At 42.4% G+C, this 12,375-nt stretch overlaps 1 pseudogene; it reads left to right on the forward strand.

Annotated features, from left to right (window-relative positions):
• The first annotated feature begins 4,279 nt into the window (after positions 1-4,279).
• On the forward strand, positions 4,280-7,294 carry LOC101100770 (annotated as a pseudogene).
• Positions 7,295-12,375: the final 5,081 nt, after the last annotated feature.

Below are 12,375 nucleotides of genomic sequence, written 5' to 3' on the forward strand. Positions count from 1 at the left end.
AAAGGCCATAGATGACAAACCCACAACTAACATTATACTCAGTGGTGAAGAGCTGAAAGTTTTTTCTCTAAGAAAAACAAGATAAGGATGACCCTCTCACCACTTTAATTCAACACAGTATTGGAAGTCCTAGCCACAATTAGGCAAGAAAAAGACATAAAAGGCATCCGGATTGGAAAGGAAGTAAAATTATCACTATTTGCAGATGACATGATACTATATATAGAAAACCCAAAAGACTCCACAAAATAAAACCCTATTACAAATAATAAATGAAGGGGTGTCTGAGTGGCTTAACCATCCAACTCTTGATTTCAGCTCAGGTCGTGATCTCATTGTTCATGAGATCAAACCCACTTCAGGCTCTGCACTGTCAGCTTGAGATTCTCTCTCTCTATCTCTCTCTCTCTCTCTGCCCCTCCTTCTCTCATGCTCTCTCTCCCTCTCTCTCTCAAAATAAATAACTAAACTTAAAAAAAAAGAAAAATCACAAATGAATTCAGTAAAGTTGCAGGATAAAAATTAATATACAGAAATATGCTTCATTTCTGTATACTAATAATGAACTATCAAAATGGCATATATACAATGCCATTTACAATTGTATCCAAAAAAATAAAATGCCTAGGAATAAATTTAACCAAGGAGGTGGAAGACCTGTACCTAGAAAATATAAGACATTGATGAAAGAAATTGAAAACAACACAAATAAATGAGAAGATATACCATGTTCATAGATGAGAAGAATTGATATTGTTAAAATGTCCATACTATTCAAAGCAACCTACAGATTTAATGCAATTTCTATCAAAATACCAATGGCATTTTTCACAGAACTAGAACAAATAATCCTAAAATCTGTATGGAACCACAAAAGACCCTGAACGGCCAAAGCGATCTTGAGAAAGAACAAAGATGGAGATATCCCATGCCCTGATTTCAAACTATACTACAAAGCTATAGTAATTCAAACAGTGTGGTGCTGGCACAAAAACAGACACATAGATCAATGGATCAGAATAGAGAGCCCAGAAATAAATCCACACTTATCTGGCCAATTAATCTATGACAAATTGAGCAAGAACATACAATGTGGGGGGTACAGGGGAATGGTCTCTTCCATAAATGGTGTTGGGGAAACCTGGACCACTACATCCAAAAAGAATGAAACCAGACCGCTGTGTAATACTATACACCAAAATAAATTGAAAATGGATTAAACACTTAAATTTAAGACTTAAACCATAAAACTCGTAGAAGAAAACATACCCAGTAAGCTCTTTAACATCAGTCTAAGCAATATTTTTTTGGATATGTTTCCTCATGGAAGCACAACAAAAGCAAAAAATAAACAAATGGGACAGCATCAGACTAAAACGCTTTTGCATATGAAGGAAACCATCGACAAAATGAAAAAGCAACCTACGAAACGGGAGAAGATACCGGCAAATGACATACCCAATAAGGAGCTGATACTCAAAATATATAAATAATTTATATAACTCAATAACAAAAACCAAACAACCTGGTTAAAAATGGGTGAAGGACCTGAATAGGCATTGTTCCAGAGAAGACATACAGATGGCCAACAGATACATCCAAAGATGCTCAACATCACTCACCCTCAAAATGCAAATCAAAACCACAATAAGATACGACCTCACCCCTGTCAGGATGGCTATTATCAAAAAGACAAGAAGTAGCAAGTGGTGGCAAGGATGTGGAAAAAAGGGAACCCTCGTGCACTATTGGTAGGGATAGTAAATTAATGTAAATTGGTGCAGCCACTATGGAAAACAGTATGAAGCTTCCTCAAAAAATTAAAAATAGAATTACCATACATACAATCAAAAAAAAAAAAAAAAGAATTGCCACATAATCCAGCGATTCCATTTCTGGGTATTTATCTGAAGAAAACAAAGACACTAAATTGCAACCCTAAGTTAACTGCAGCACTATTTACAGTAGTGAAGATATGGAAGCATTTAAGTGGCCATTTATAGATGAACAGATAAAGAAGATGTGGTGTGTATATACAATAGAATATTACTCAACTGTAAAAAAAAAATGAATGAAATCTTGCCATTTGCGACAACATGGATGGAACTAAAGGGTAGTAGGGTAAGTGAAATGAGTAAGACAGAGAAAGACAAATACCGTATGATTTCACTTACATGTGGAACCTAAAAACAAAACAAACAAAACAGAAACAGATTCATAGATACAGAGAACAAATTGGGGGTTGCCAGAGGGCGGGGGAACAAGGGAAATACATAAAAGAGGTGAAGAGGTAAAAACTCCCAGTTATAGGGGCGCCTGGGTGGCTCAGTCTGTTAAGCATCTGACTTCATCTCAGGTCATGATCTCTGGTTGGTGAGTTCAAGCCCCACGTTGGGCTCTGTGCTGGCAGCTCAGAGCCTGGAGCCTGCTTCAGATTCTGTGTCTCCTTCCCTCTCTCTCTCTCTCTGCCCCTCCCCTGCTCATGCTCTGTCTCTCTCTCTCTCTCTCTCAAAAACAAACATTAAAAAAAATTTTTTTTAAACTTCCAGTTACAAAGTAAATAAGGGGAATGTAATATATGGCACAGAAAATACAGTTGGTAATAATAAATTTGGTGACAGAGGGTAAGTAGAAATAGTGTGGTAATCATTTCAGAATATATAAAACTATGGAATCACTGACTTGCACACCTGAAACTAATATAATATTGTATGTCAATTATAATTCAATTGAAAAACATTAAAACTAAATTATCTAGAAATAAATATAAAGGGAGATAGGCAAGGCCTACAGTAAATGCTATAAAATGCTGGCTTTGAAAAATTGAAGACAAATAAATAGAGAGATATATCATACTCATGGACTGGAGACTGTGCACTGTTAGCCCGTCAACTCTCTCCAAAGGAATCTATAGATTCAACACAATTCCAATAAAAATCCCAGCTGGCTTTTAAAAATATAAGTTGATAATTCTAAAATATATATGGAAAGTCTCAGAATAACTCTGACAGTCTTTTTTTTTTTTTTTAGTGTTTATTTATTTTTGAGAGAGAGAGAGAGAGGCACAGAGTGTGAGCAGGGGAGGGGGAGAGAGAGAGGGAGACACAGACTCCAAAGCAGGCTCCAGGCTCTGAGTTGTCAGCACAGAGACTGACGAGGGGCTCGGACACATGAACCGTGAGATCGTGACCTGGGCTGAAGTGGCACGCTCAACCAACTGTTGAGGCACCCCAGCCCTGACAGTCTTGAAGAAACTTATACCGCTTTATTTCAAGACTTATTCTAAAGCTACGCTAATTAAGTCAGTATGGTAAAGACCTAACGATAAACAAATGTATCAGTGGAATAAACCACATAACAATGAATATGCCCTAGTACAACCAAACAGAACCAATACCGGCCACAGAGCTGTGCAATGTCCCCTGCATTGTCTGGTGATAACCCTTTCGTTGCTGGGTTGTGAGGATGCCCAGAGTGGCTGGTGAGGAGCTAATAAGCTGGATGGAGTTGGGGGGTTTGGGGAGGCACTGGACTGCCTGCCTGAGAGCTGCAGGGTCTTCAAGGAGACCAGTCTGGGTGGCGTGAACATGGCCACGGAAGTTGGGGAGAGAGAGACAAGAGTAGATTTGTGAGATAGAGCAAATAAAAATACAGGACACCTAATAAAATTTGAGTTTCAGATAAATAGTTTAAGTATGCACCGTAAAATATTTGGGACATACTTATACGATAAATTATCTGCTGTTTACCAGAAACTCAGATTTAAATTAGCATCCTGTATTTCATCTGGCAACCTCAGGTGGGGGCAGTGGAATGGACCCAGGAAAGAAGGGCCAGGAAATGACAGGCAGGGGAAGAGGGGGGCTGGAAGGTCAGCTTGGAGAGAGTGGGAAGTTTGGGAAAAGCCAAAAGAAAGAGGTGGAAAAAAAGGGGTGGGAGTGGAAGCAAGGCTGGGGAAATAGTTCTAGAACTGAGACAGACGTAGGGGGAAGAAAGCTGTGGTAGGGGGAAGGGGCACAAGGGGAGTAAGGGAATCTATGATGGGGGAGAGGTGGAAGGGCCGAGAAAGGGTAAGCAATGGAGATCCTTGGAAAAGGCAGAGAAGTTTGGAATATAGAGGGAGCTTGGCATATCCAGAAGGTTGTGGACACAAACGGAGGAATCCAGGGGTAAAGGAGACTCTTCTGAGGGTTCCTCCTAGCATTCACCTGAGATCCTCTGGTCCCTCCACACACCAGTGCAGACTGGGCGTGGGTGTATACACTGGTGTGGCCAGACCATGGCCAAGTCCCCCCTAAAGTTCAGCCATCTCTGCTCCTACAAGGAGAACCTGTGACTCCACCCCTCATCCTGACCCATTCCTGGAGATCCTGGAAGGTCAAAGAGGGCAGGGCTCCTAGAATGCAGCAACTCCTGCCCTCTCCCACATCCAAAGGGAGAAAAAGAACTCAGGGAAGAGGAAGGATTCTCTTAAGGACACAGTAAATGCAGAGTAGAGCCTGCATCTCTTGTCACACACCTGATCACCTTCCAATGATTCCTTCCACTTTGATTGCCTACCCCTAACCCCAAACACACCTTTAGATGGTCCTAAAATTCACTCTTATCTAATTTCCAAGTCCTGCTACTCCTAGCTATGGATCTCTTCCTAGAAGCCTTCTGACTGTCTTCCACTTTGTTATCAGTCGATTCTCCCCCAACACCTGTCCCACTTGTGTGTGGCTTTCCACAGTCACCATGTACAGTTGTTCATGTTGGACACTGTACAAGAAAGAGCCTTATACTTCAAGAGGTGCCATCCACATCACAGACATCTTAATTATTTTGAAACCATTTTTTTGTAAATATTTGTGTATTTTGTTATTCTTTTGCTGACTGCAAAGTAAATTATAATTTATTGCAATCATACTCCAGCAGATGGCAGCAAAGTGTCTTGGTCCAACATGGTTGGTAGCTACCACTTAGGAGAAATCAGCTTGAAAATGGAAGGACCTTGGAGCACCTGGGTGGCTCAGGTCATGATCTCAGGGTCATGAAATCAAGCCCTGTGTCAGGCTCCACAATGGGCATGGAGCCTGCTTAAGATTCTCTCTTCCTCTCTCTCCGCCCCTTTCCCCAATTCCTTCTCTCTCTCTGTCTCTCTCTCAAAAAAAAAAAAAAAAAAAAAAAAAAAAAAGGAAATACCTTGTATGGTGACACATGTAAACTGGATTTCTGGTGATCATTTTGCAATACATACAAATATTTTTTAAGTTTATTCATTTATTTTGAGAGAGACAGCAGGGGAGGGGCAAAGAAAGAGGGAGAGAGAGAATCCCAAGCAGGCTCCAAGTTGTCAGTGCAGAGCCTGATGTGGGGCTTGAACTCAAGAACCATGAGATCATGACCTGAGCCAAAATCAAGAGTCAGATGCTTAACCATACAACCCACCCAGGTGCCCTGCAATATATAAAAATATTGAATCATTATGTTTTACACCTGCAACTAATATAATGTATGTCAATTACACCTCAATAAAAAGGAATAAAAATAAATTAATAAAAAAAAATTTTTTTAATACTCACAAAAAAAGAAAGAAAATGGAAAGACATTGTTGATCTCATATCATCTAAAATAGCCTGTGCTTCTGAACAAGTATTTGCTTTTCACCTGACGTGCAGAGCATTTTTTTTTAATCCCCTTTTTTCCCTAGTGGTTTTGCCACCAGAACCCAGGTATGAAAACCACCACTAAACCTAAACCGAAACAGGAAAGGAAAAGGCTCATATCATGTCATCGGACACGTAGATTTGGGCAAGCCTACCACTACTGGGCATCTGATCTACAGATGTGATGGGACTGACAAAAGAACTACTGAAAATTTTGAGAAGGAGGCTGCTGAGATGGGAAAGGTTCCTTGACGTATGCCTGGGTCTTGGATAAACTGAAAGCTGAACACGAACGTGGTTATCACCATTGACAATTCCCTGTGGAAATTTGAGACCAGCAAGTATTATGTGATCATCACTGATGCCCCAGGACACAGAGACCTTATCAAAAACATAATTACAGGCACTTCTAGGGCTGGCTGTGCTGTCCTGATTGCTGCTGCTGGTGGCGAATTTGAAGCAGGCATCTCCGAGAATGGGCAGACCCGTCCATGAGCATGCCCTTCTTCTGGCTTACACACTGGGCGTGAAACAACTAATTGTTGGTGTTGACAACATGGGTTCCGCTGAGCCAGCCTACAGCCAGAAGAGATACGAGGAAATTGTTGAGGAAGTCAGCACCTATATCAAGAAAATTGGCTACAACCCCAGCGCAGTTGCATGTTTGCCAATTTGGGGTTGGAATGGTGACAACAAGCTGGAGCCCAGTCGCTCACAGGCCTTGGTTCAAGAGATGGAAAGTCACCCGCAAAGATGGCAATGCCAGGGGAACCACACTGCTTGAGGCTCTGGATTGCATTCTGCCACCTACTCGTCCAACTGACAAGCCCTGGCGTCTGCCCCTCCAGGATGTCCACATAACTGATGGTATTGGTACTGTCCCTGTGGGCCGAGCGGAGACCGGTGCTCTTAAACCCAGCATGGTGGTCACCTTTGCTCCAGTCAAGGTTACAACTGAAGTAAAGTCTGTTGAAATGCACCATGAAGCTTTGAGCGAGGCTCTTCCCGAGGACAGCGTGGGCTTCAGGGTCAAGAACAAATCTGTTAAAGATGTTCGTCACGGCAGTGTGGCTGGTGACAGCAGACGTGACCCACCGACGGCAGCAGCTGGCTTCACAGCTCAGGTGATTATCCTGAACCATCCGGGCCACATTAGTGCCGGATATGCACCTGTGCTGAACGGTCACACGGCCCACGTTGCTCACAAGTTTGCTGAGCTGAAAGAGAAGATTGATCGTCATTCTGGAAAAAAGTTGGAAGATGGCCCCGAGTTCTTGAAATCTGGTGATGCTGCCTTCGTTGATACGGCTCCTGGCAAGACTGTGTGTGTTGAGAGCGTCTCTGACTATCCTCCCGGGGGGCCGTTTTCGCTGTTAGTGACGTGAGACAGATGGTTGCTGTGGAGGTCATCAAAGCAGTGGACAAGAAGGCAGCTGGGGCTGGCAAGGTCACCGAGCCTGGCCAGAAGGCTCAGAAGGCTAAATGAATGGAATCCCCAATAACTGCCGCCCCAGTCTTAATCAGTGGTGGAAAAATGGTCTCAAAACTGTTTGTGTCAGTTGGTCTTTTAAGCTTGATAGTAAGACGTTGGTTAATGAGGGGCACCTGGGTGGCTCAGGTGGGTAAGCGTCCAACTCTTGGTTTCGGCTCAGGTCATGGTCTCAGTTTCTGAGTTCGAGCCCCGAATCAGGCCCTGTGCTGGCAGTGCAGAGCCTGTTTGGGACTCTCTCTCTCTCTCTCTCTCTCTCTCTCTCTCTCTCTCTCTCTCTCTCTCTCTCTCTCAAAATAAGTAAAGAAACTTAGGGAAAAAAGACTGGTTAATGATAACAATGCATCGTAAAACCTTCAGAAGGAAAGGAGAATGTTTTGTGGGTCATTTATGCGTGCGTGGGTTTGTGTGTGTGTGTGTGGCAGTTTTAAGTTATTAGGTTTTTTAAAATTTTTTTAACGTTTATTTATTTTTGAGAGACAGAGAGTGAACGGGGGAGGGGCAGAGAGACAGGGAGACACAGAATCCGAAGGAGGCTCCAGGCTCCAAGCTGTCAGCACAGAGCCCGATGCAGATCTCGAACCCATGAACTGTGAGATCATGACCTGAGCTGAAGTCAGATGCTTAACCCAACTGAGCCACCCAGTCTCCCCAAGTTATTTGTTTTTAAAATCAGTACTTTTTTTTTTCAACTTTTTTTTTTTTTTTAATTTATTTTTGGGACAGAGACAGAGCATGAACGGGGGAGGGGCAGAGAGAGAGGGAGACACAGAATCGGAAACAGGCTCCAGGCTCCGAGCCATCAGCCCAGAGCCTGACTCGGGGCTCAAACTCACGGACCGCGAGATCCTGACCTGGGTGAAGTCGGACGCTTAACCGACTGCGCCACCCAGGCGCCCCTAAAATCAGTACTTTTTAGTGGAAGCAATTGAACCAAAAATCTGTCACAGAATTTTGAGAGCCATTAAAACAAAAGTTTAATGAAAAAAAAAAAAATCCCGCTTGGTGGCTGAGCTTTGGCCGCGTTCAGCATTTCATACTGCAGTTCATGTTTTCTAATTATTTGCCATACCAGACTAGAATTATTGAGTTCCAAATTTAAGTCCACACATCCTTTCACTTGGCATGAATCACTATATAATAATTAATACCCAATTTACCCTTAGTAATCCACAAAGAATGTTTGTGGGTGGAAATTGAAGAGTATTGCTCAACAGTCTGTTAATTATATTATTATAGCAGTTGTTTATTATTGCTTTAACAATTTCATCAGTATAGAAATTAACTATTATTAAGTTTACTGACTTGTCATCTACATATTATTTTAAGATGTTAAGATTCTATGGTAAAATATCAACCCTATTTGACATCTATCAGGAAGGAAAAAATAATCACGACTGGAAAATGGAAAGCTATCGTAAAACTAATTGGATCACAGAATACATTTTTGCAAAAAAAAAAAAAATAAGGTGGCAGGGAGAAAAAAATTTTCCACAGCAGCTATTTCAGCAAAATGTAGCTAAATGCAAAGTTATTAATGATTGACATGAATTTATCTCCTACCCTTATACAAACCGTGAAGGAAAAATGTCAAGAAATGAGTGGAAGGGGGAAAATGAAAAATCCTTTCATTAGTACGCTTTTTGCCAATCCAACCATCTAATTCAGATATTAGACTCCTAAGTTTAAGTTCTTAAAATGTCAATTTTAGGGGCGCCTGGGTGGCGCAGTCTGTTAGGCGTCCGACTTCAGCCAGGTCACGATCTCGCGGTCTGTGAGTTCGAGCCCCGCGTCAGGCTCTGGGCTGATGGCTCGGAGCTTGGAGCCTGTTTCCGATTCTGTGTCTCCCTCTCTCTCTGCCCCTCCCCCGTTCATGCTCTGTCTCTGTCCCAAAAATAAATAAACGTTGAAAAAAAATTTTTTTTTAAAAATGTCAATTTTAATATTGGTCTTAAAATATTAAATAAAATTTAATAATTTTAATATGTTTGAATATTAAACACTTAAGCTCTTAAAAATTATTCACCTTAAGGGGTGCCTGGGTGGCTCAGTCGGTTCAGCATCTGATTCTTGATCTCGGCTCAAGCTATGATCTCACGGTTTGTGAGTTTGAGCCCTGCATGGGGCTCTGCACTGACAGGGCAGAGCCTGCTTGGGACTTTCTCTTTCCCTCTCTCCACCTCTCCCTCTCTCTCTCTCTCTCTAAGCATAAAAAATAAAAAAATTTAAATTATTCACTTTAAGTGAAAAATTTTAACTTTTGAAGGACATAGTGGTAGACAGAAACAGGATTTCTAAGACCTGTTCAGGAATGAAGGCCTTGCCTCTCTCAGTGGCTGTTCCCACGGGGATTACCTCAGCTACTGAGAGTTCCCCTGGGGTGGACCTCGACTTTGTTGAGAATGAATTACAGCTCAACTTCTCCTTCTGTCCAGTCCTGCTCCTTCACCTCCCTTCCACGATTGTTGGTCCCAAGGTCCTGAGCACTGACCTCTGTCTCGGTGTCTTGTCTCCCAAACAGCAATGCAAAGACTGGCAACATTGATCACATATTTGAAACTACGAAAGTGAGGGCACAATAGTGCGCATTACTCAAAGCCATGATCTGATTTATTATATACCCAACGGAGTTCAAAGCAGGGTCCCCAACAGACGTTTGTACGCCCATGTTTGCGGCAGCATTATGCACAATGACAGCCAAGAGGCTGAAACAATCTGGGTGTACACGGACAGATGCATGCATGAACAGAACGTGGTATATACATACGATGGAAGGTTATTCGGGGAGCCTGGGTGGCTGAGTCGGTGAAACATCCAACTTCAGCTGAGGTCATGATCTCTTGGTTTATGGGTTTGAGCCCCAGGTCGGGCTCTGTGCTGACAGCTCAGAGCCTGGAGCCTGTTTCGGATTCTGTGTCTCCCTCTCTCTCTCTGCCCCTCCCCCACTCACACCTGCATCTCTCTTTCAAAAATAAATCAACACTTAAATAAGTAAATAAACAAACAAATAAATAAATAAACATTAAAAAAGCAATAGAATGTTATTCAACCTTAAAAAGGAAGGAAATTCTGATACGTGCTACAACGTGGAGGAACCCTGAAAACAGGCTAAATGAAATAAGCCAGTCACAAAAAGACAAATATTAATGATTCCACTTAGATGAGGTATTGAATTTCCATTCAAATTAATTCATAGGAACAAAGTAGAATGGCGGTTGCCAGGGGCTGAGGGGAGGGGGCTGGGGGAGATGCTATTCAACAGGTATAGTTTCATCTCATCCCAATGGAAGACGAGTAAGTTCTAGAAATCTGCTGTAGGACATTGTGACAATACTATGTTGTACACTTAATGTGGCAATCCTCAGGCAACCCCTCCCCCCAATCTAGGGACATACTAATATGGCACATACTCATCAGGACCAAAGTGGCTCCAAAGACAAGGTCTAGAGTTTCAGTTTTACAAGATACAAAAGCCCAGGAGATCGGTTGCACAACCACATGAATAACTAACTTAACACTGCTGAGCTGTAAAAAACAAAAAAAATAAATAAGATCGGATATGAAGAAACTATACACTGATGCTGCAGGCAGCATCTCTGTGAAAATAGAAGAAAATATAGGCACACAATGTACATAAGTCCATTTTTGGCGAAGCAGCGATGTGGGCTCCAGGGCAAAGCTCCACAATTCTGACAACTTAGGGAAAAAACGTTTACGCAGAACATAAAGATTGGTCACATGTGGTATCGCACATTATCTAGGCGATGACATTTAAAAAAACATTATAATCATAGCATGTTTGACCAATGAAGTCATTTTGAATAAGATAAGGAATACCGTTGCTCAATTATTTTGCTGACAAAGCCTGCTTGTAGTTAACAGATCAGTTAGTAATGGTTGCTAGATGAGCAGATTTCCAGACTGCACCAATTCCTAGATGTAGGAAAATTGGGGAATTTTGTCCACTTTGGGGAGATAGTTGATGGCACATTTACTAACCTGCTTCAGGAAACCAACTTTGGTGGGGGTGTGTCAGGGGGATCATTTGAGAGGCCAGATATTTGCATACGTGCACAGAAATGGAAAGGTGCATGCAAGCTTACGGAACACAACAGAAGATCCTGGAAAGCATTCTAAGGCATTCAACAGGAACTGCGGACACGCAAACACCAGGTAGTTGAGGACAGCCAGACAGTGCTCTAGTAGGCATCTAGAGGTGGGGCTGAGACTCGGGAACACCTCCTGACTTGCCTCCTTTCTCTCTCCTTAGAGGAATAAATCCAGCTGGACAATAAATAATGCAGCAAAAATTTCTTTTTTAAAAACACTTTTTGAATGTTTATTTTTGAGAGAGAAAGAGAGAGCACAAACAGAGGAGGGGCAGAGAGGGAGGGAGGCACAGAATCCGAAGCAGGCTCCAGGCTCTGAGCTGTCAATACAGACCCCAACGCAGGGCTTGAACTCACCAACCGAGAGATCATGACCTGAGCCGAAGTCAGACGCTCAACCGACTGAGCCACCCAGGCACCCCAAAAATGTCTTCTATATTACGGAATTTTTAAAGATTTTATTTATTTTTTTAAGCTTATTTATTTATTTTTTGAGAGAGAGAGTGCGAGCAGAGGAGGAGTGGGGGGTGGGGGAGAGAGAATCCCAAGCAGGCTTGGCGCTGAGCCCCCAGAGCCCAACGCGGGGCTCGATCTCGTGAACCGTGAGATCATAACCTGAGTCGAAATCAAGAGTAGACACTCAACCAACTGAGGCACCTAGGTGCCCCTAAGGTTTCATCTTTTAAGTAATCTCTACACCCAACATGGGGCTCAGAGTTACAACCCCAAGATCAAAATTGCGTGCTCTACCAACGGAGCCAGGCAGATGCCCCACTACTACTGAATTTTTAAATATCATTCAAGCACTCTAGGACCACTTTTCAGCTTCTAATAAACGTGGGAATATACTGAAAATACGTGTATTGAAAATAAATTTGAAACTGTTCAGCATGCAAAGAGAAAGTTGATTTGGTGGCGTCATAGCATTAGGAATTCAATTCTCAGTAGCAAGCAACAGCCTTTTAGAAATTGTTCATAACATTCGTGAAGACTTGCAACCTGGAACATAAGCCAAAAGTACACTTTGAAAATCATCTACTCTTGGGGCACCTGGGTGGCTCAGTAGGCTGGGTGGCCGACTTCGGCTCAGGTCATGATCCTGCAGTTTGCGGGTTCAAGCCCCACGTCG

Source organism: Felis catus, chromosome E2 (assembly GCF_018350175.1).
Source record: "Felis catus isolate Fca126 chromosome E2, F.catus_Fca126_mat1.0, whole genome shotgun sequence".
Classification (NCBI taxonomy): domain Eukaryota; kingdom Metazoa; phylum Chordata; class Mammalia; order Carnivora; family Felidae; genus Felis; species Felis catus.